Raw genomic sequence first — 22,382 nt, 5'->3', positions numbered from 1 at the left:
AATATCTAGTCTGTGTTAAAAGAATAGGAAATATAGAAATGATCTATGTCAAATATTTACACTATTATCTGTCAGAATAGGAGCTAAATAAGTGGTAACTTGATTGAAGTTAAAATTGTTTTATGTTGATGTTGGTTGTACAAGAGATAATTCATTAAACTGAATGAATTATATATATACGTACATATGCATACACACATGTACACACACACACACACACACACACACACACATATATATATATATATATTTTTTTTTTTTGAGACGGAGTCTCACTCTGTCACCCAAGCTGGAGTTCAGTGGCGCAATCTCGGCTCACTGCAACTTCCGCCTCCTGGGTTCAAGGGATTTTCCTGCCTCAGCCTTCCGAGTAGCTGGAACTGCAGGTACGTGCCACCATGCCCAGCTAATTTTTAAAATTTTTAGTAGGGATGGAGTTTCATCATGTTGGCCAGAATAGTCTCGATCTCTTGACTTTGTGATCCACCTGCCTCAGCCTCCCAAAGTGTTGAGATTACAGGCGTGAACCACAGCACCTGGCCATTTTACATATTTTTTAGATTGCATGATTTATAAAATAAATTCGTATTCAGAGTAAACATTATATTGCCAATTACAAATGAGAAAAATGCTGGCGACATTGATTATACTAGTGAGAGGTATACAAATTATATATACAAAGCACTGTCCACAGTATTTGTACTCTCATAAACAGTAGCTAATAAACTAACTGTGTTTTGGAGTCTTAAGTATTTTTAAAACTATATTTTGTGAAATATCAAGTAATTAGTAATAATATAATATTTATGGAAGTTCCTCTATGACATTGTAATAGTCTGTATTAGTTTCCCATTAGCACTTTCGAAAACTTACCACATACTAATTATCTTACAATCTTGGAGTTCAGAATCCAAAATGAGCTTTACAAAACAGAAGTGCAGGCAAAGCTTCCTTCCTTCTGGAAACAACAAGGGAAAAACTTTGTCCGTCTTTTGTAGCTTTTGGATGCAGACCTGCACTCCTTGGCTCATGGTCCCTTTTATCTTCAAAGTGCATCATTGCAGCCTTTGCCTTTGGTCATATTCTCTTTCCTCTATCTTGACCTGCTTAACTCCCTCTTATAATGACTCTTGTGATTACATGGAGACCACTTACATAATCCAAACTAATCTCCCCATCTCAACATTCTTAACCTTTTGCAAATTCTCTTTTGCCATGTAAAATAATAAAATCATGGATTCTGGGGAGTACAAAGTGGACATCTTTGAAGAACCATAATTCTGACTACCATACAGTCCTTGAGAAATACATTCTGATTATACTCTCAAGACAACCCAATAAAGTAAGATTCACTGTCCCTATTTTACAGACGGACAATTGTAGGCACAAATCTAACAAATAACAGGCTTATCTCTACTCTCTCTATCTGCAACCTTATCTTTCCACCTGAAAATTCTGCTTATTTCAGTCTTTCCTATTGGGAAATCATTTACCCTTAGTAAAAAATATAATGAAAGATTGCACATTCAGCCTTCCCATTGGCTTTCAAGGGTGTACCTTAGGATGATAAAAGCAATGGCCAACTGTACCTCCGGAATGGCTGTTTCTTCCATTGCTGGGAGGGCAGTGTCTCAACTTGGCTGATGCGCTTCTCCACATATATGGGCAGCAGCAACAGTCAACACACGGGCTTTCAGAAGCTGACATTTGCTTTATTTAGCGGTAACTTCCTAGTGACTGCTCCTAATGATGTCTATTTAAAACCTCATCTTCTCCCTAGACCCTTCTCTGGCAAAAAAAAAACAGTTTAAAGCTGCTCTCTTTAAACTGTTTTTTTGCCAGAGAAGGGTCTAGGGAGAAGACCCTTTTCTCTCTTTTTTTTTCCTCTTCCACAAACACTCCGTTCGTGGAGCTGTTTTCTCTCTCCTGGATTTTCCTCTGGGGTCCCCTTCCACACTCTCCAATGGAAGCCTGTCTTCCCCTCCTAAACTCCATCTCTCTCTATTCCCTTCCACTCAGTGTGGAAGATGCTTTCCTCTCCTGGATTCCACCTTTCTGGATTCTCTCACTCAGTGTGAGAGTTAGCTGTTTCTTTCTCTCTCCTTCTCTTGTTTCTCTACAAACAAACAAAGAAACAAACAAAAAAGCTGCTGTTTATGTGAACTACTGTATAGTGTTGTTCAAAGAACAATTCCTGCTGAGCCCTCTGGTGGTGGCCACAGGGCAACACAGTCCTTGGAAAAACAACAACAACAAAACTCCTGTGCTGCCTAGATTGGATGCCATCTAATAGGACGTTTCGAGTCAACCCTTGGCCCCATTTGGCTATAACGTTAAGTGAAATATAACTTATAAAAGACTTTGGAAGCTCGCGGGAAGCCATAAAATTATTCTCCTATGACTTGTCCCTGTCACATTAATTAGTGCACAGGGATAATTAGGCAAAACAAGATCCAGGTTACACAAGGTTATTCCATTATTTCCTAAAATCAACATTTCAATTAAAGTCTAATAATAATGTAAAATGTATGCATATAATATATTACAAAGACACACAGATAATCAAACCCATACATGTACATGTATATTTGGCACACTCACATATATATTTGTATACATATAAATACAGAATATATATTTATTATATATGCACAAGGATACATCAAGGGATACATTCCAACTTGCTACCGTTAACTCCAATGGAGGTAAATCTAGTTGAGCCACTCTGGTATTTCATCCCAGCTGAGGTAGTACCCTCTCTTGGAACATTTCTGAGCCCTTCCCTAAAGGCGACAGAACTGCCCTATATATAGCTCTATCATTGCACTTGCTTAGCATTGCCTGCTTTAGTCAATCTGCCTGACTTCAATTACACTATAGGCAACTTGAGGGGACAGACCATACATTATTCATCTGCATAATTCCTGAAACATGATAGACGTTAAAAAATAATTGGCTGAATTAAACAGGCATGCAGTCACACTCTAGTTACCTGAGGTCAAGGCCAGCTGTGAGGTGCACTGGATAATCCAATAAGGCATTTGGGCTTACTCAGTGACTTCACACCTTTACTGGTGACAGGCCCACCACATGGCTGTTCGGATTTCCATATTTCCATTTACTTGTATCCCTCTCTAGCTCTCACTTTCCATTCTTCTTTTACATTAGTTTAATATTGCTCATGGAAGTCTAGGACTGTTCAGGTCCGGGGTTAGAAATTGAAGAGGATATTAGAGAAAAAAAATCAGTAGACTATTAGGAAATAATCCACAAAATAAATTAACAATCTTTTTCCCTAGCTCCTGTGTGAAGATTTTTTAAAGGAAGAAAGCAAACAGAAAACCAAAGGAAAAGGCAAAATGATTGCAAAGTGCTACAGAAGCCAGCAAGCAAAAACAAACCTAATTCTGTCTTCTTCCAATTTGGAGAAATTTCAACATAAGAACTACACTGGCCAGCTTAGGCCACGTGCAGACCCCATTATGTAAGTCCGCTGATTACTGGGTTCAACCCACTTGAGACACCAGAATCTTGGCCACAATATTAGTTTGGTTGATTAGTCAGGTAGCTTTCTTTAATAATGCCTCAAAGAGTTGTGGCTTTTGGCAAGAATAGAGCTAATTCTAGCTTAATTGTCATATAAAATTTTCCCTAAAGCACAGTAGCCACTGACCTTACGCTTCTTCTTATGACACACTTTCAGACATCCCTCCTGAGTATAATAACATACCCTGGTGTTACTGTTTAACAGCTTAAGACCACAGTAGACGGTCCTGTCGCCACTGTCATTTCACCTCTTCTGCCAAGAGAAAAATATATCAGGACTATATCCCTCAGACCTCTGAACCCCCATTTTATTCTTTCTAAAACAACCTCCAGTAGTGATCCTTTGTCCTTCACAGAATGAAGATTCTTAGCACAAAGCAATTTAAACACTACCTTTTCTCCAAACTGTTCAGAATTTCCAAATCCTATTGTATCCTCTCTTCCCTCCAAGCTGTCAAAGAATTCCATGTGGTATTTCTCTCCAAGTACAGCATTCATTTTTCCCTCTTCAGAAGTTCCTTAAAGATAAGAACTACGTTTTATATACCTTTCTATTTGCTATAGCATTATTTTAACAACTATATTCTATTGATCACCTGTTTGAACATCAAGGCTATGGTGGCCTCATTTGTTCTAAGAATTGAATAGTATATCTCTACGGTATAATGTACAACATTTAATTGCTGCTATGATGTTTGGTAAATAATCAAACTTTATTTTCAGAAAATAAAATCAAATTTAAAAAATTTTCAAAGTACCTCAGAGGGAGGATCAACAATTTGGAAAAACATTTTTGCTTTCTACTGGGGAAATGTGTTATAATTCCTGAAGATCTGGCCTTACCCATGTTGTTTTGGTTTCTGACAAAATCCAGAATGCACTGGACACCTCTGGTTGTCACTGAGCCTCCAGGAAACAGTTTTATCCAAAGTCTCTTCCTGATAGAGCATGGCTCAGGCAGAAAACTATTCTTCCAAAAAGGGAAGACATTCTTGCCTGTCCAGAGATAACTCTTTTATAACACATGCTAGAAATTCATTCCTAATGATTCATTATCTCAAATATTCTGGCCTTTTAAATCTTAAAAAAAGGATGAAGAAAATTGTAATAAACAGAAAAGGATTAGATTTCAAAGAGACATGAGGTCAAATTTAAAGCACTGAATAGTTGGCAGTACTTCACATCCTTTATACACAAATTTAAATAAATACAAAATATTAAGGCATGGAACAGCTGTAAGGAAGTGAAAAAATTTCTACCCATCTGCTTACTTACTGTAAACATGTTGAAACTTTCAAAAATACAAAATAGGAGATTATTTTTAATAATTCAACCCCATTTGAGAGATATTCTTTGTACCTACCAATTAGGTAACTGGCATTCCTAATATGGACAGGAAATGAAGATAATAATAATATACATTTATTTTACAGTCTTATAAAGTCTGGCCTTGAACTAAATTTAAACCTGTGTTTGACCACCCTCTAAATACAAAATAAATCTAATTTCACCTCTTATTTCAAACATCTTTTCTCTTCTTTCAGATTATCCCACAAGCCTTCTTAGCTGGCTCTCCCTGCTCCCTTCTGTTCTTTGTTGCATTGGCATTCAGGATTTGACATAATTTTTGGAAAGCATACTGAGGGTCATATACTGTACTATGGATATTCTATGTACTACACAATTCTTAGAACAAATGAAGAAATACAGCCTTGATATGTCTGAGTGCTGATTCTCAGTCAGGATCTGTATGACATATTGTGCCTCTGATTTTCGTCACTAAAAATAGCCCATTATAATGGCTGAACAAGATAATGGCTTGTAGTGCAGGACCTGGTATACAGCAGTCAGATTTCTAGCTCAGACTCACATACTGAACAATGATGTTCATTGTGCTTCAGCAATAGACCAGTTGGATTTTAGTCATGATCCTAAATGCCAGAAAAATTCTAAGTAGCCTCCATTTCCAGCCATATATTCCTAGAAATATTTTTTTCCCACTGCTAAGGTATCTTTTTTCCACTGCAAATATATCTTTCTCTTATTTTTCGCCTTTCTGGAGTGGGGAAAAAGACAAAATGTGGGGTAAGAGTTAAAAGATTTAGCTTCCAAAAACAGTAGAGCTTTGCTTCAAATGTAAAGCATACATTTGAGACTTATAACTCCATGAAGAGTGTGTTTGAGGCTTCTACACAGCACTCTATATAGATTCACTTCAGAAATATTTAAGCATCACAAAGTTATGTAGTCAGGATGACATTAACATCCAGATGTAAGAACTGAATGTAAGTAAGCTATTCAACATCGATTACCAACATTAATTCTGTTACTTATTAAGACACTAACTTGTTCTTGAACTGTGAAGCTTTTGAGTTTTCAAATGTATAGGACACATTTATATGAATTGTTGTTTCTATGACATTTCCAATTTCATCCCACAAACATGCTGTAAAAGCTATTACATTTTATTGCATTATTTATTAAGCAATTGAGCTCAATCTTTTTATGCCACATTTTATATTCTAAAGACATGTTATATTGGCTTAAGCATCTTATACTTTATCTATTTTGTATGCACAGCTTATTATCTTTATAGACTGACATTTACATATCTGATCAAGTACAAAACATCAGCACACAATGCAATATGATACCTTAGTTTAATTCAATATCACTTTCAACTGGTTCCATCTTTAAATATTAATTTAGGTAAATGTGAATGCACAATAGTGCAATTACTTCAAGCAAAAACATATTTCATCTATTTTTAGAACTATAGAAGTAAAATATATGTGCCTATTTTCCAACTATGAAAAATGTATTGAAAGTTGTCATGCATTCAACACTCTAAGTGGCTTCACTACGAAACAGAACATGATGATTTTAAATACAGCGTCATAGACACATTTTGTCACTTTCCAACCAATAAATTTACACAATCAAGTCTTTCTCTGTAATTATTTATGGCAGATGTTGAAAACTGCCTGAAAAAGTCATCTAGAGCTGGTGCCTGGATACACTTGTTTTATCCCACACACACAAAAAAGGGATCGACATTTTAACATTAAACAAACGTACATAAAAGTCAAAATCTGACATCTTGTACCAACTAGGCCATATTCCTAAAGGGAAACAATTTGCTGGGCTTGGGTGTCAAGTCTTTGACTGCCTTTATGGACGAGACAGAGGCACAGCAGTTTGCTGTAGCCATATTGTATTTCCTAATTTAATACCTGTACAATGAATATAGACTCTTTGGGAGGCATTTGTGTTTGTTATTCTTCATCTGTGATGTTTATATTATGGAAGAACACAAATGCAGAATATCTTTTTGACGGGGGGGACAGATTTGCATAAGTACTAGTTGGGATGATGTCTTGGAAATACCTAATGGAGAAACTCTTCCAAAACTGTCATCGGTTTTTTCTATGTTTATGAAATGAAAATCCCACATTTGTTCTTTAGTTTGTTTCACTGTTTCTAACCTCCCCATCCCCGCCAGCCCAATCTTCATTGTTCCTTCTTTGTTCAGCTTAGGTTAACATGGAACATTGTATATTAACAGAGTCGTATCATTGAGCAAATACTGAGTAAAGCAACTAAGGGAATTTAAGAAAAAAGGACATTTCTTTTCTAACTCCCGGAACCTGCAGTAAAATGTAAACAGAAAACAGGAGATACTTTATACCATGAACATGTTCGATTGTCCTTAATTATTTTAGTGTCCTTTCCCCCAGCTCATTACATATTAATGTGATTTGAGAGAACATTGTTCAAGCTGTTTTCGATAATACCTATGAGGCTCTAAGTAAGGCATAGAGCCTTCGTGAGCTTCATTTTGTTTTTCTGTTAAAGAAGTATCTGGTATAGGTGTTAAGAGCACAGAGTGAAGTATCAGACTGCCTGGGTTTGACTGTCGACCGTGCCATTCATTTTGAGACCTAGTGCAAGGCACCTAAAGTCTCTGGGCTTTGGCATCTGCTTCTATCCAATACAGATGACCACAGTACCATCTCCCACCTAGGGTTAATTTGCAGATTAAATGAGTTATTATTGCAAACCACTCAAAACAGTAGCTGGCATATAATAAATATTATGTAAGAATTTGTTAACAATAAATGAAACTGTCAATATAGTCTAGATTATGTCTAAACAAATCATCAGCTTTCAAATTATGTCTACTTTGATTTCATATCTGTCACTTGATAATAATACATTAATTAAAATACCTCTTTAAATATGTGATATTAAATAACTTACCATTATTATTAATGCTGATTTCAATTTTTAAAAAATTATCATGATCAAATATTATTTAGATGAGCCTGTACACTATACTTGCAATTGTGAAAAATAAACATAAGCTTAAATATGGAAATTCACTACTCAAAGTCACATCGATGACTTAGAATGGAGTAAAGCTGTGGTTCTATTTTAAAACACAAACAACTTAATATCTGTATGTCATTTCGCACATGACAAATATAAGTTAAGAAGTTGGGAGTTTTATTGCACTCTTATTCTGAGAATTTACAGTGGTGCTGAGGAAGTAAAATCTCTTATTGGATAATGGTGCTGGCTTTTTTTCCAACCTAATTCTACTCGTATCCACTTTTCTTACCTATGCTTAGAAAAAATTACTAATTCTGTTGTGAGTATTTCAACTTTAAAGAAACTCTGACTTCTTTAAAATAATTCTGCCATTCTTTGTACTTACTATGGTTTCAATATCCTTACATATAAAAAATTCATTCCAGAGAGTTTTAATTTTGCTGTTTAATTCCAGGGTGATGATACGTCCAAAAATGTTGAAATGTCTTACTAAAACTAGTGACCTAATTCCATATGGAAATGTAATTGAAACCAGTATTGTTCTGTGCTAGAATGTTTCAAGTTTTTCCTCTTTCAAATAAAAATCTATTTTAAAGTATACTCCATGACTCATTGAGTATCATTGTCAAATGAAATTTAATTCAGAAAGAAAAAATATTTCTATAAATGCTTACAATAAAGGATCAGGAAGGAAATATATAGTATAACTAGTCTAATGCCATTATTAAGAGAGGAAGTCATTTAAAACCAGATGGGTTGTCAAAAGTTTATTCCAGCCCAGACTGGAATTGTGTCATCCTACTCAGTCTCCATTTTGTCATGAATCGTCTTTAATGTAAGCCAGAATATTAAACAAGTCTCTAATAAAGAAACGCAAATGAAATCTGCACACTAAATGCATTATTTTTGTCATTGCTTCTATAAAACACTGAAACTCATTAACATTGTTGACCAGTGACTAGAGAAAAGGCTAATAAAAATTTTATTTTCAATTTATATCATTGGTCCATAGGTTCAAAGTGTTTACTGCAGGTATTTTTTAACACCAAATATTTTATATTTTGCTATATCATGAAATAAATTTCAAATTTTAGAATGGTAAGCATGTTGTACTCTGTCAAAAGCATGAAAAATAGCTCTTGCTTAAATACAGACATTATTGTTACATCTGCTACCACATCTCAGGATTTTTGCATCCATTATACATCCACAAACACATACACATACACACACATGAGCACAGTGCATTGTTTAAATGACATGTGTGCCCTACAGAAATTAAGTGCAATGTGAAGGAAACATAGATATTTAGGTATTTTATATGATTAATAAAATTTGATGTATGATAATTTATAACAAAATTGTACAATACAGAAAACTGTAAAGAATTTTAAATGAACTCATACTCTATTTACCTGCTGATAGCCACTGCAAATTTTCTGTGTTTTGTTTTGTCTTTCTAGACTCCTTCTGTCCATTTGTGTTTCTGAGTCAAATCTGAGTATATAATAGCTGATTTCTTTTGTTCAAGGTTAGTGCATGTACTTTAAGACATTAAATATTTTAGAAAGGCCAAATATATTTTTTCACAACTTATAGGTTTACTTATAATAATTTATGTCTCTTCTTCATTTAAAAATTTTGATTAAATATTTGTAATATTCTACTTTAAAATATAATGGAATTTATGTCTATACATTTACCTCCAAATAAAACTGGCTAAATTTACTTAATATTAATACAGCTTTATTAAATTTTGAAGTATTTTCTTATTATAGTTTTTGTATAATAATTCACTCACAAGACATCTGCAGGCCAATTCTCCGAACGACCTTGGACTGACCCATTTCTTTCTCATTTCCTGCTTGCAATTCTCAAGAATAATTGTGTAATACGCTGAGAATGTTACATTTTAAGATGGTGGGGGACTGGCTGGATATCACCTATAAATGGGATGTCATTGATGACTGCTTTAGTCCAGCAAGCTACTTGCCTCAGGGCATAAAAGCCAGGGTGGGCTGATTTCTGGGGTCCCTCAGCTGTAGTGCAAGTTAGGCATGCACAGATGAGACTTCACTTGCCCCAGAATGCTTTTTATAACCTTGGGGAACAAGCTGACAATGAATTTTAGGTTTCTGTTGTCCCTTGTGGTCCATTGGTAAGTAACAAATCCATTTCATGTAGCTTGTGAGTGTGAGTGTACTGTTTTGCTGGATATCTTGGTAACCAGTACACAATGAACCTGCTCCACAACATCTTGAAACTGATTTTCATTTATGCATTCAATAAATATTTTTGTGCCCATGGCATGTGTGTATTAATTCTCACGCTGGTATTAGGAACTGCTGGAGAATGGGTAATTTAAAAGAGAACAGGTTTACTTGACTCAGAGTTCCACAGGCTGCACAAGAGGAGAGTGCAGCCTGAGGAGGCTGGGGAGGCCTCAGGAAATTTACAGTCATGGCAGAAGGCAAAGGGGAAGCAGGCACGTCTTCATATGACCAGCAGAAGAGATTTCATGAAAGGTGATGGGGTGCTACACACTGTCAAACAATCAGGTTTCATGAGAACTCTACCATGAGACAGCACTGGGGATGAGGCTGAGCCGCTAGAAACCACCCCCATGATCCAGTCACCTCCCACCAGGCCCTGCTTTCAAAACAGGGGATCTCAATTAAACACGAGATTTGGGTGGAGACACAGCCAAACAATTCTCTTAGATGCTAAGGCCAAAAGCAAGGAACTAACACCACCAAAGCAGCAATAAAGCCCTGCCCTAACAGAATTTACTTTCTGATAGGTAAATATATGATAAATAATTCAATAAGTTGATCTAGAATATGATAGAAATGAGTGATGAGTGCTATGAATGAAAAAAACAAAGCAGGATAAAATGTTAAAAACTAATGGGAAGTGTTGTTTTAGATAGAGTAGTTTCTCAAACCTTGAACAGAATGCGCAATAAACTAAGGGAATCTGCAATGTGTTTACTGTGAATACTACGGTGACGTACAGTACAATGCTGCCAATAACCACATGAGTGGGGAAGCAGATCCTTTTCTAGTCTAGCATTCAGATGAAATCCTGACCCTAGCTGACACTTTAATAATTGCCAGTTTGTGAAATTTAAATCAAAAGACTGAAGACATGGCCAGTTTCTTGACTCATAGAAACAGTGAGATAAGAAATGCATGCTTTTTATACTACTATATTTGCTGTAATTTGTTATCCAGGAATCTAAAACTAAAACACATTTTAGTCCTGCTGTAAAAAATATCTAAAATTGTAATGGTGGCATTAGAATTGAGCAACGGGCATTATTCTGGAAAAATTTTGAGAAATATTATAGACAAACTCTAAGTTGCCTTGAACCTGTCAGTGTAAATATGGACTTTAGGACACTGCTCTTGAGGGTTCAAAAATCAGTTGAGGAATCCTTGTAATACAGTGACAGAAAGCTTAGAAAAACTGCCTCCTGCAGTTATGTGAATAGCAAAAGTTGTGAAGATGAGTTTCTTTATCTAGCTGAGGATATTTTCAAGCAAAATATGGACAGTGCCACTTGATTCTATTTTTCTTGCTAGATATAATAAAATACGAAAGGACATAGATAGTCTAAGAGAATAACTTGGAAAAAAATAGTTTTAAAAAAATCCAGATCTTGATGGTTTTGAAAATACAAATTCTTTTCAGAAGGCAATGAATGCTAAAGTTCACAAATGTCTTCCAAAAGTATGGCATGAAGTCCTAAAGGTACAACTACAAAATCTTTTACTATGGCCTCACAAAGATCCAAAGGTCAGAGTATTTAGTCACACAAATGATCCATAAATAAATTGATAATATACCTAACAGGTTTCTCTGAATCTCTCAATCAGCCTCAAGACTGAAAGCCTTGTCCTTCAGCAATCTAAATAAGAAGTAGGGAGAGATTATCTCAAAAAGAACTGTGGCTGCAACTTTTACCTAATAAATTAAACTTCATTGAAATCCACAAGAGATTCATAAGGTATTTGAGAAAATGATTTCAGGAGGTTTGCCTGAATGATACACAAAAAGTACAAAATCAAAGGAGGTTGCAGAGCCCCCAGAATTCCACTGGCAGAAGGCACACTGATCAGCTGCTCAGATACAAACACACGCCAACTTTTGTAAAAGGAAAGACGACTCAAAGGATAGAACCAAGAGAACAGAGGGTGGAGTGGAGAGTGATGGAGAATTGTTCTTAAGCCTGGAAATCTAATAAGGAATTTTCAACATTCTTTAAACTGGATTTCAGAAACTTATTTTTCTTCCTATTTCTCATTTATTAAGGTGTATGTTTTATAACTCATATCCTATGCCTTCCCCGCCATTATATAGTGTTAAGGCTCTACAGATGTCTGAAAATAGAAAGAAACCTTGTCCTGGGAAACTTACTTGAGTAATTACACTCAAGAACATGATCTGCGCCAGAAACTAACTTAAATGATGAGATTTTGGACTTTGATCAGATGCATACTGGGATGAGATTTGGGAGAACCATGGGAAAGAATGGATGTGTCTTTCATGTGGAAACAATATGGGTAAATCTATGTCATGAAACATGATTCAATCCGGGCTCTTACCCCTGCATCTCTCTTGTTCCTGCTCCCTACAGCAGTTAGAAAACCACTGGGCTGGATTATTTTAAACTTTTTTGTATCTCTTAAGTTTACTTGTTTTTTTTTTCAGAGAGGCCCACACATATTCAAATTTAAAAACTTTACCAAAGTAATGAGAGCACGTCATATGTTCTTATCAGAAATACTGGGTTTGATTCCTAACTGTAGCATCAACATTGTTAAAGTCTTGAAATTCTCAAAGCTCAGGTGTTGTTTAAATACATGAAGACAGAATTCATGCAGAATGCTTAGCTCAAAGAGAGGCTGGTGTGTAGTAAATACACACTACATGTTCAATATTATCACTGTCTCATTGTTAGGAGTTTCACAGACCACTTATTCTGGAAATAGAGGAGAAATACCACCTTCTCATGAAAAATAAATACAAGATAGGATGTATATTAAGCCAGGCTATTCAGAAACCAGAAAACATGATCTCATTATAATGATTTCTGTCATTGAAAAGTCTTTCTCCTTAAGTGACATATTAGCCTGAAGAATCTAATACTTTGCTAAGTAAATGGAGATAGTGGTCAAGAAGTTAGCTTGTTCATGGGTACTTTCATCCTTCTCCATTTATTATTTTCCCAACCTTCATGGCTCTATACTAAATTTTCCTTTTCGCTTGAGTCCTTTCCTGGCCACTGTAGCAAGAATTGTTCCAAATTAACTCTGAACCTATTGCCCTTTTCCCCCTCTTGCAGGGCATTTATCTCTTGATGTAATGTAATTGAGTCGTCGTGCTGATTTATTTTACCCCAATGCCAATGAACTTGTTGGAACAAGGGTCTATTTTTATTCATCTTTATCTCACTCTTTGTACTTAGCACCAAATTTTGCACAAGATAGATACACAGATGTTCATCACGTTGGTTTAAATACTGCCACAATAGCACAGGCTTATGGATTTTCTCTGTGTTGTAGCAAATGATTTCTTAAAAAGTAATCACAATATGTACTTTCTATCCTCTACTTTCTACTGTCTACATCATACAATACAGCAGCAGTGAAAAGTATAATTTAACTTCTCTGAAATACCCTTGTATCATTGGTAAACTGATATAATGTCATATTTTAGAAGAAGAAAAGCCCAAACCAAAAAAAAAATGTTCAGGCTCCTGGCCAGTCTTATATTTGATATATGAGGATTTTCTGAACTTCACCTAAAATTTATGTCTCCTGAAGTAGAAAGTTATTTCTCTGCATTGTTCAGAAGAGAATTATAAAGATTTATAAAAACTACCGGTGACCATTTTACATCATTACCAGGATTTCCAGATGCCTTTGTTGTAGAGGGATTTACCCCTTGCCACCCCCAATAACAACAAAAAAGTGTTAGCTCGAGGTTACAAAGCGAAGTTATACGATTGGACATAAAAGATACACCCTGCAGTCTCTCAGTTTAATTGAAAGTGAAAATAAGGGCTTAAAATAACTAAGATAAGAGTCCGTAGTGGAAAAAAGACCGGTATTATGCATATAATCAAGCTCTATCAAGCCTAAATCACAACTAGGAGGAGTACTTGAAAAATCAGTGCACCTTTCTAAATATCGATCTCAGAAGTATTTTTTTAGGATGTGTGCAACACATGAGAACACAAACACAGCTTTTAACTCACTCTTTAATTTTTATGTGATGGTCTTTGATTTGGTCAAATGAGTGAGACTTAGGTAATTTTGTCTGGTGAAGAATTTTGCCATTTTACAATGAAGAGGAGTCTTAGTAAGGGGAATTTAGAGGAATTCATTACTTACCAGTGTTTTAATATTAGTACTTTTAGGTTACATTTACCATTCCCCTGTTAGCATCAACCAGAGAACATTCTCTGCTTTTAAAAAGTAATTTGTTTAATGGTGATAAGAACGTTTAACATAAGATCTGCTCTCTTAACATTTTCAAGCATATAACACAGTATTATTAACTACAGGGATAATGTGTTGCAGCAAATCTCTAGAACTTATTCATCTTGCGAAACCGAAATTTCATACCCACTGATTGGCATTCATGAGACCACGTCAGGCCACCTAGATGATCTTCCTATCTTGAGTTCAATGATATTATACAATATAATCATAGGAATCAAATTCCATTGTATTTAGTTTCAGATACACTCCAAAGGGGGCAATTATTCAAGACTGAGGCTACTGCTGCACATTATTGGAAATTCTGCCTGACACAGCAGAAAAAGAGTTCAACCACGGCCCAGATTCACAAGCTTGCATTAAGTGCAAAAAGGAGGCCACTTATTATTTATATTGTATATATTGACTGTTACAATACATACAGAACATGTTACTAATAATAGTGAAAATTTATGCAGAATGTTTCCACAAATACTTTTACAAAAAAGAAAACCTAGGTAACTTTTATTATACTGATTTTCCCAAGGTAGAAACAGAGCATGGGGAATTTAAGTAAACTATTTTCAAGTTCTCCCAGAGGAAAATTTAAAATTCAAAGAAAAATCTAATTCTAAATGCATTATGTTTTACTCTACACAGAATTGTATATTGTAAATAATTTATTGTTGCCAAAATTATCAAATATGATTAATTTTCACTGTCAACAATAGGGTGATTATATCCTAATGCCTTATGGTTTGATATAACTATGTGAGTTACAAATAATATAAATATTAACATAGAGATATGGTGCAAGTTGCTGTGAGTAATGTTTATGTACATCTTTGAAGTAATAATGGTTTTGAGTATTAAAGATGAGAAGACAGATGAGGACTCTCAATTCTGCACACTTCCCGTCTTCAGGTGAACTGTGTCTTTTTAGGAGGCTTTCCAACTGCTTGAGCTGTGGAAATTAAGCTTCCCTCTTTCCTAAACATCTGGAAGCTTTTTGTGACCTACTTAGATTTGCAAGTATATTGACTTTGTATCATATTTCAGGAGTTGTATCAAGGAGAAAAAAAAAAAAATACCATACCTCATACCCCCTTAACCTGCTCAAGGCCCAGGCTATTTAATGTCTAAAGAATTGTGCTGGTTTCTTTTCTTTCTTTTATTCTTTTTTTTTTTTTTAAGTCAGGTGACTGCTGTAATGTAGCTTCATTACCAGAGAACTATGTAAATGAGTTATCATTATATGGAGATCCACGGGGACAGAGAAATAGTTTAAGACAACATAACCCCTGCTTCAGGATATTTTTTAAACAGAAATTTTACCTCTGGTATTTTTCTGCCAAGTTAAAGAAATCTACAACTTTAGTAACTAGTTGGCCTTAATATATTGCTTGCAGAAACTTATACAAGGAATCTCAATGATCGTCCCTGTGAGAATTATGCTTGAATAAGATTTAGACTTAAATAGTTCACCCAAAGTTGATTTTTCTGTGTTGGTCTTCTGAGGAAAGAAGAGTACTTTATACACCATGCACTTCAGCCTTGGTGGCCTTGGAATTTCTTACAAAAGACATCTTTCTTTTATATGTTATTTAGCACAGAGTCTGATTATATAGCATACTTTTCCAAGAGTTCAGGTGTCAAAGTGAAGAATCCTAGAGAAATTATTGGACATTATATTTTCAGATGGAAAGCTAATCATATCTAAGAACAACAGGGCAGCACACAGCAGATATTAAAAATGATATGAAAACAATATACATGTATACATACATAATAGATGAAAAAGAGAAAACAAGAGGGAGAGAAAAAGAAAGAGTGAGAAAATGGAGTTACTGACTTTTTTCTATTACAATTTTGAAATTTTTAGATTTAGCAAGATAAAAAATGTACAGATTTTTTTCCTTCAATTTTAACATCTGGATAAGACAATAAAAAGTAGATACATAGATGGATTTAGTAGAGTACTTCTTCTAACTATAAATCAGAGCACATATACTTTGCTTATATGAGCACTACATTTTAATCCACAAATTTTAAGTTAATACGTAAAATTTAAAAATAATAGCAGTTATGATTGGTGTCTTAGACTTGATAAGAACAAAGAATTTTTCTTACTCAAGAAATACTAGAGGATTTCTGATCTTTATATTTTGAGAAAGAATAAAATGGGTATTATTGAAAGAGAGTAAGTTAAAAGTTATAGCAAGGTTCTTAATGAATTCACTTCCATTTATACATATAGAACATTTCAGGTAAAACATTCCATATTATAATTCTCATTCTGATTTATTATATTATTACCAGCAAGATATCTGCCAAGGTTTATTAGAAAATGCTAATAATATCTCAACAACTTTGACTCTGAAGTTGGCAATTTTGATATAAGCCAAAATGCTGGTATGTTAAACCAAGTTTTCTCAAAGTATGTTAAAAAAGAAACTTGGTTGAGCATGGTGGCTCACACCTGTAATCCCAGCACTTTGAAAGGCCAAGGCGGGTGGATCACGAGGTCAGTTCACCAGCCTGACCAACAGAGTGAAACCCTGTCTCTACTAAAAGTACAAAAATTAGCCTGGTATGATGGCATGGGCCTGTAATCCCAGCTACTCAGGAGGCTGAGGCAGGAGAATGGCTTGAACCAGGGAAGACAGAGGTTGCAACGAGCTGAGATTGTGCCACTGCACTCCAGCCTGGTGACAGAGCAGAACTCCACCTCTTAAAAAAAAAAAATGTTTAAAATGGCACAGCAACATTGGATTTAATTAATTTAAAATGATCATTTCTATTGACTTCAGAATAAGTAAAAATATGTTGTATTAATTCTGGAACTTTATTAAGGCATTAATTTTGACTTTAGTAGATATATATATATATATTTTTCCAGCTTATTACAGTCAATTGAATCTTTTCCTCCTGCTTTGATATTGAATCACTACTTAACTTGGTACCTGTGAAACAACATGTAACATTAAGTTTATTTTTTTCATTTAATTTAAAGCACTATGTAAATGAGACCAATGGCAGGAGTTTGATACTCATTTGGCTTAATTTATTGTTGAATACAAACAGAAATGTCTTCCCTGAAAAATGATTGCTTTGAAATTGTAATTAAATGAGTTCTGTTAGATTAATCATGAACCATAATATATATTTTCTGTTTTATAAAACATGTGATACATACCTTATAACGAAAAACCCTTTTTATCTTAAACTGTAAGAGGTCTGTGTTGAAGAAGTTTTAAGTTCTTCATCAGCCAAAAACCAGTAGATTAGTAGACAGATGTTACTTTAGGTTATAAATTTACTTCTAGGTAGACATGGGACTTTACAGTTATTTATTTTCTTCTGGAAATCAGTTTCTTACTTAGAAAGTTAGGCAAACTAACTGGGCTCTCAAAGGATCCCAATATCTCTTAGAATAGGCAAAGCTGAGGGGATGTTGGTATTACGCGGAAAAAAATCAAAATATTCCTGGTACTTTTTTAAAAGCTTCCACGAATATTTCTGAAGATCCAAGCCACTTTCTAACCCTAAAAGGCTACTCTCCATGCTGCTCTGTGGGAGATGGCCTGCAACTTTTGTCATCATATCATCTGGAACATGAGACTTTCTTGAATGATGTAGCAGAGAAAGAAAATGCTGGTGGGCCTCGCCTAAGCAAGTATATGCTTTGGGATGGAGATGACATATAAGCTCTTCCGCATTTATTTCTTTGGTCACAGTAGGTGACAGAATCCTGCCTATTTAAGAAAGCTGGTAGAAGAAAGGTGAGGAATTCTGAATGTCTTTGTAGGAACTAATTACTTAACTTATTCCCTTGTAACTCTGACTTCCTAAGATTACCTTTTATGATTCCCTGATGCCTTGACATTTCCCAGGGAAAAAGTACAGAGCTGTGAAAATTTTACCAGTAATAAAACTTAAGACTTTCAGCCTTTTCTCAAGTTATTTTCACAAAGAAACCCACTCTTGAAGTTAGGTATGACAGACACCATTCATGTCTCGCAAATGAGCAAACTGAAGTACAATGTAATAAGATAAAAATCATAAAATTGCATCTACAACGTACACCCATCTGCTCAAAGGCAAAGTTTAGAATATAATCTGAATCCTAGTGAAGCGTTCTTATTCATAAGATGACATTCTATGTGAACGTGAATAACTGGACAATCCTAAGAAAAGTCACTGTCCAGGAAAATCAGCTTGAGATCAGTTCAACTATTTGGGTGAAAACACATAGCTTTATTTATCTTTAATAAGAATATGAATTTACCAAAGTAGAATGTATTCTTCATTTTCTGTTGGCTTCTTGCACAAAATTTAAGACAGGACAAGGCATTGTTCCTCATCTTCCCTCACTGTGCTCCACTCATGTGCCCACAGACAAAATCGGTTTCTCCTACATTGTATTAAAATAAACCTGAACCACAATTAGTGATAATGTGCTAAATTCCACTAAAAAACTGTAACTTATAAAATATTCGAAAAAGCAGACCTTCAGAGAATATCTGGCCTAAAACCTTGATTTTCAGGTAAGATACCTGAGACTCAAAGAGATCAATTTGTTTTTTTACTGCTACAATACCTGTCAATATTAACATTGCAACATAGGTCAACCCTAAACTTGAGCCTTAATTCAATAAAATAGATGCACAGTTGAAGAAGGCTTAAGAGATCATTTGGGGAGTTGATCTTTGATTGTCTCAAATAATAAAATTCATATGGGTTGATTTTTAAAATAAGCTCTTTGTAACTAATCTTCCATTTCTATACATGTTCCATATTTTCCCCAGTTACCACAAAATAACAAATATAATCAAATAGCTTGCTTTCTGGAAGATCTCAGTAAGTTTCCCTTTAGCAGAGCACAAATTCTGCAGTGTGATCTGTTGAACTTTGCAGTCTGGCTTCCATTTGCTTCTCCAGATTCATTGGCGATCTTTGCAGCCCATGCCACAATCACACAGAATTCATTAATCTCTGCAAATATGATGATATTTCACAATTCTTTGCCTTTGTTATGGCTATCGGCTATTCCCTGCTTCCCAGTCCATCCAGGTCCTATCATTAGCCATCCATCATCTCAAACAATGCCTGTCAGTGACAATTCTCTCAACTCCTTAGGGGTAAATCTGTGCTCCTACAGCATATTGTTCATATTACTATTAAAGTTTTGAAAAACTCTTCTGCAATTTTCTTCTGTTTCACCCAGTAGGCCCCTTAAGGGCAGGCAGCTCATTTGAAGCATCTCCTTTCCCAGTGATATCAGAGTATATGGCACCTGATAGCTGCCTAATACATTTTGTAGAAGAGTGGAACCATTTGTGAATTAAAACTCCTAACATAACACAACACTTTACAAATCAGGAAACATTTGTCATATTACATCAGTCCTTCACCACAGATACATGCTTATGTACTTATAATTCTTATACAGAGTTTACCGTGCGCGCGCGCGTGTGTGTGTGTGTGTATGTGTGTGTGGCCAGGACTTCTGGGGGTGAGGAGTAGCAAGTTGGGTTTTAGTTTATAAGGAGTACCAGAACTGAAGAAAACAACTGGTATTTGGAAAATGAGTACATTTAATAACACTTAACCCATTCTCTTGACACATCTGTGCCTTTTACTGACTTACCCAGTTGTGGTCCTCTCGACTTCTGAATGGCATGACCACAGGTACACAGCAGTGATCTAAACTATTAGCTAGACACATTTTCTCAAACTGTAGAAAATGAGGATTTCAAGTCTGCACACCAATTTCTCTTTGTAAGATGTTTCAGTCCTTGTGTTCACTGACCTTATTTCCACTGTGTTAGTTTATATTGCTCTCCGCTTGAGGAGTTTAATGAGTCCATCAATTCCACAGGGTATTCTGATTACAATATCCTTGCCTATGTACACCTTTTTCTAACAAAAAAGATTACCATGGGTCTAAAAATGGTAGTTTGGGGTCTTCTATCTGGATTTTATAGTTTTTCTTCAATTTTTAGTTTCTCAACCCAAAGTATAATATTTGGGACAAATATGCTATTTTATCAAGAATAAATTCATGAATTCTATGTCAGCCCAGCTAGAAGTGGAAAGAACATGAGATTTGAAGTGAAACAGTCTGTTCCATCTCCACCACTTATATTTTGTTTGACATTGAAGGAGTCTCTAACTACATTTAGCCTCAAGTTCTCCGGCTAAATGTAGATACTAATTTATAGATTCTGTCAGAATCAAGGGAAGTGATAAAGGTAAATGTGCCTTTTTGTATTCAAGGATGCATATGAATTTCACGGTACAAAATTGTATATGCACATTGTCATCTGTTCTTCCTAATCCTATTCAGGTATTGACCTGCTGCCTCTGAATGCAGTCCAGAGCGTAATTAAGCACATCTGACCTGTAGCTCTGGCTCCTTAGTCAGGAGTCTTCATGGTGACATTGGGCAGCTCACAGTAACTTCAACCAAGTCTGGCTTCCATCTTTAGAATGAAGAGATTCTGAGAGTCATCCCTGTTCAAAGTTACTGGATGTAAGTATGACACTTGATTAAGAAACTAGGGGAAGAACACCACAGATAAAAGGATTAAAACCTCAAACTCTGTCACAGAATCATGATTGAGGTTTTCCAGGAAAAACTGAGTCTAGAGGGACTGTGAGAAAGAACTTGAGAGACCTAGGATGACAGTGGTAAGAAATAAATTCAGAAAGATATACAGGAGCCTTTAAGTCCTTTGTATCAGTAATGACTTTTTTTCTTACAAAAGTCCCACAGTCTGGGAATTACAAGTGCTTTCAGATCATGTACCAAATTCAACCACATTTAGTCAAATATTCATCTCCATGGTCTGTAATAGTGGTCACTGAGTGTGGAAAAGGCCAATAGCAATTTTTTTTAAAGGAATAATTCTGAAAACCTATATGTGTGCTCCAAAATTAGGGGGACAAAGAAAACTGTACTTAGTTCATGCCTGAAAAGTCTCAAAGGAAATAAGCTGCTTTCACTGATGATAGCAGAAATGGGGGCATTTGCCATGTGGCCAGCTGTGAAGCCTTTGACGGGAGGCTTTGAGTAACATTGAAAAAGTCTCTGTCTAAGAGGATTTCTTGCCAAGTGTAAAGGAAACTCAGAAAGCTACTGAAGGTGCATCATCATGAGTAAAGCACGCATAGGTCAGTGGAGAGGGAGAGAAAATCAGGGCACTGAAAATAGAAAAAAAAAAAAGTGACATAAAGCCAGGTTATTGCTTTTCCAGTATAAACACAAAAATCCTAAAACAGGAGTAAAATACAATTCTATTTATTTTCATATGTATTTACAGTTTCACTGATGCTTTGAAATTTATTCATGAACGTAACCCCCATGCCATTGAATGGAAACTTCGAAGAGCTTCCCAAACTCTTAAAAGTAGGCAATACTATTCTTCCGTTATGATGCAAACCAGGTCCCCATTCAGAAATTATATTATCTTGTTGAAGATGGTAACTGATACTCATTTAATTACAAGAAATCTCCCAGCAAACACACTCTCTTCCCATTGTGAAAGACTGAAATTCCCAGCTCTTGGCATTTGAGAAAGATACATAGTCTTTTTTGTCTTTTCTTCCTGGTTACATCTTCTCTCTATAGATAGGGAAGGGATAAGGTATGGATTGCTTGGCTGTATCCTCTCCTGGCCTGACATTGGTTAATAGTCTCTTTCTCTTGGTTTCTTCAGAAAGTCCCATCTCTGGACATCTGTTTCTTATACTTCTCTTGTCCAGAGTAGATACACCTCTATTTAGTCTGCTTTTTCTGTCCCCAGTAATTTGGCATTCACTACCAATTTCTTGTTGCTGGGGTCTCTTCACTTCTCTCTTTGAATCTTTTGGACAGGACACTGGACAATCCCAAAGCAGCTTTCTCTCTTGCAAAGTCACTGCTTATCTATGGAAATACACATAGTTTGGCCCAACTAATGCTGGAAGAACATGCTACCTCAATCAGCATAGCTTTATCTTCATGCTTCCTTAGTC

The sequence above is a fragment of the Cebus imitator genome, unplaced genomic scaffold (genome assembly GCF_001604975.1).
Source record: "Cebus imitator isolate Cc_AM_T3 unplaced genomic scaffold, Cebus_imitator-1.0 Scaffold47, whole genome shotgun sequence".
Taxonomy (NCBI): domain Eukaryota; kingdom Metazoa; phylum Chordata; class Mammalia; order Primates; family Cebidae; genus Cebus; species Cebus imitator.
The sequence above is the reverse complement of the archived record's forward strand: the minus strand, read 5'-3'. Positions refer to the sequence as shown.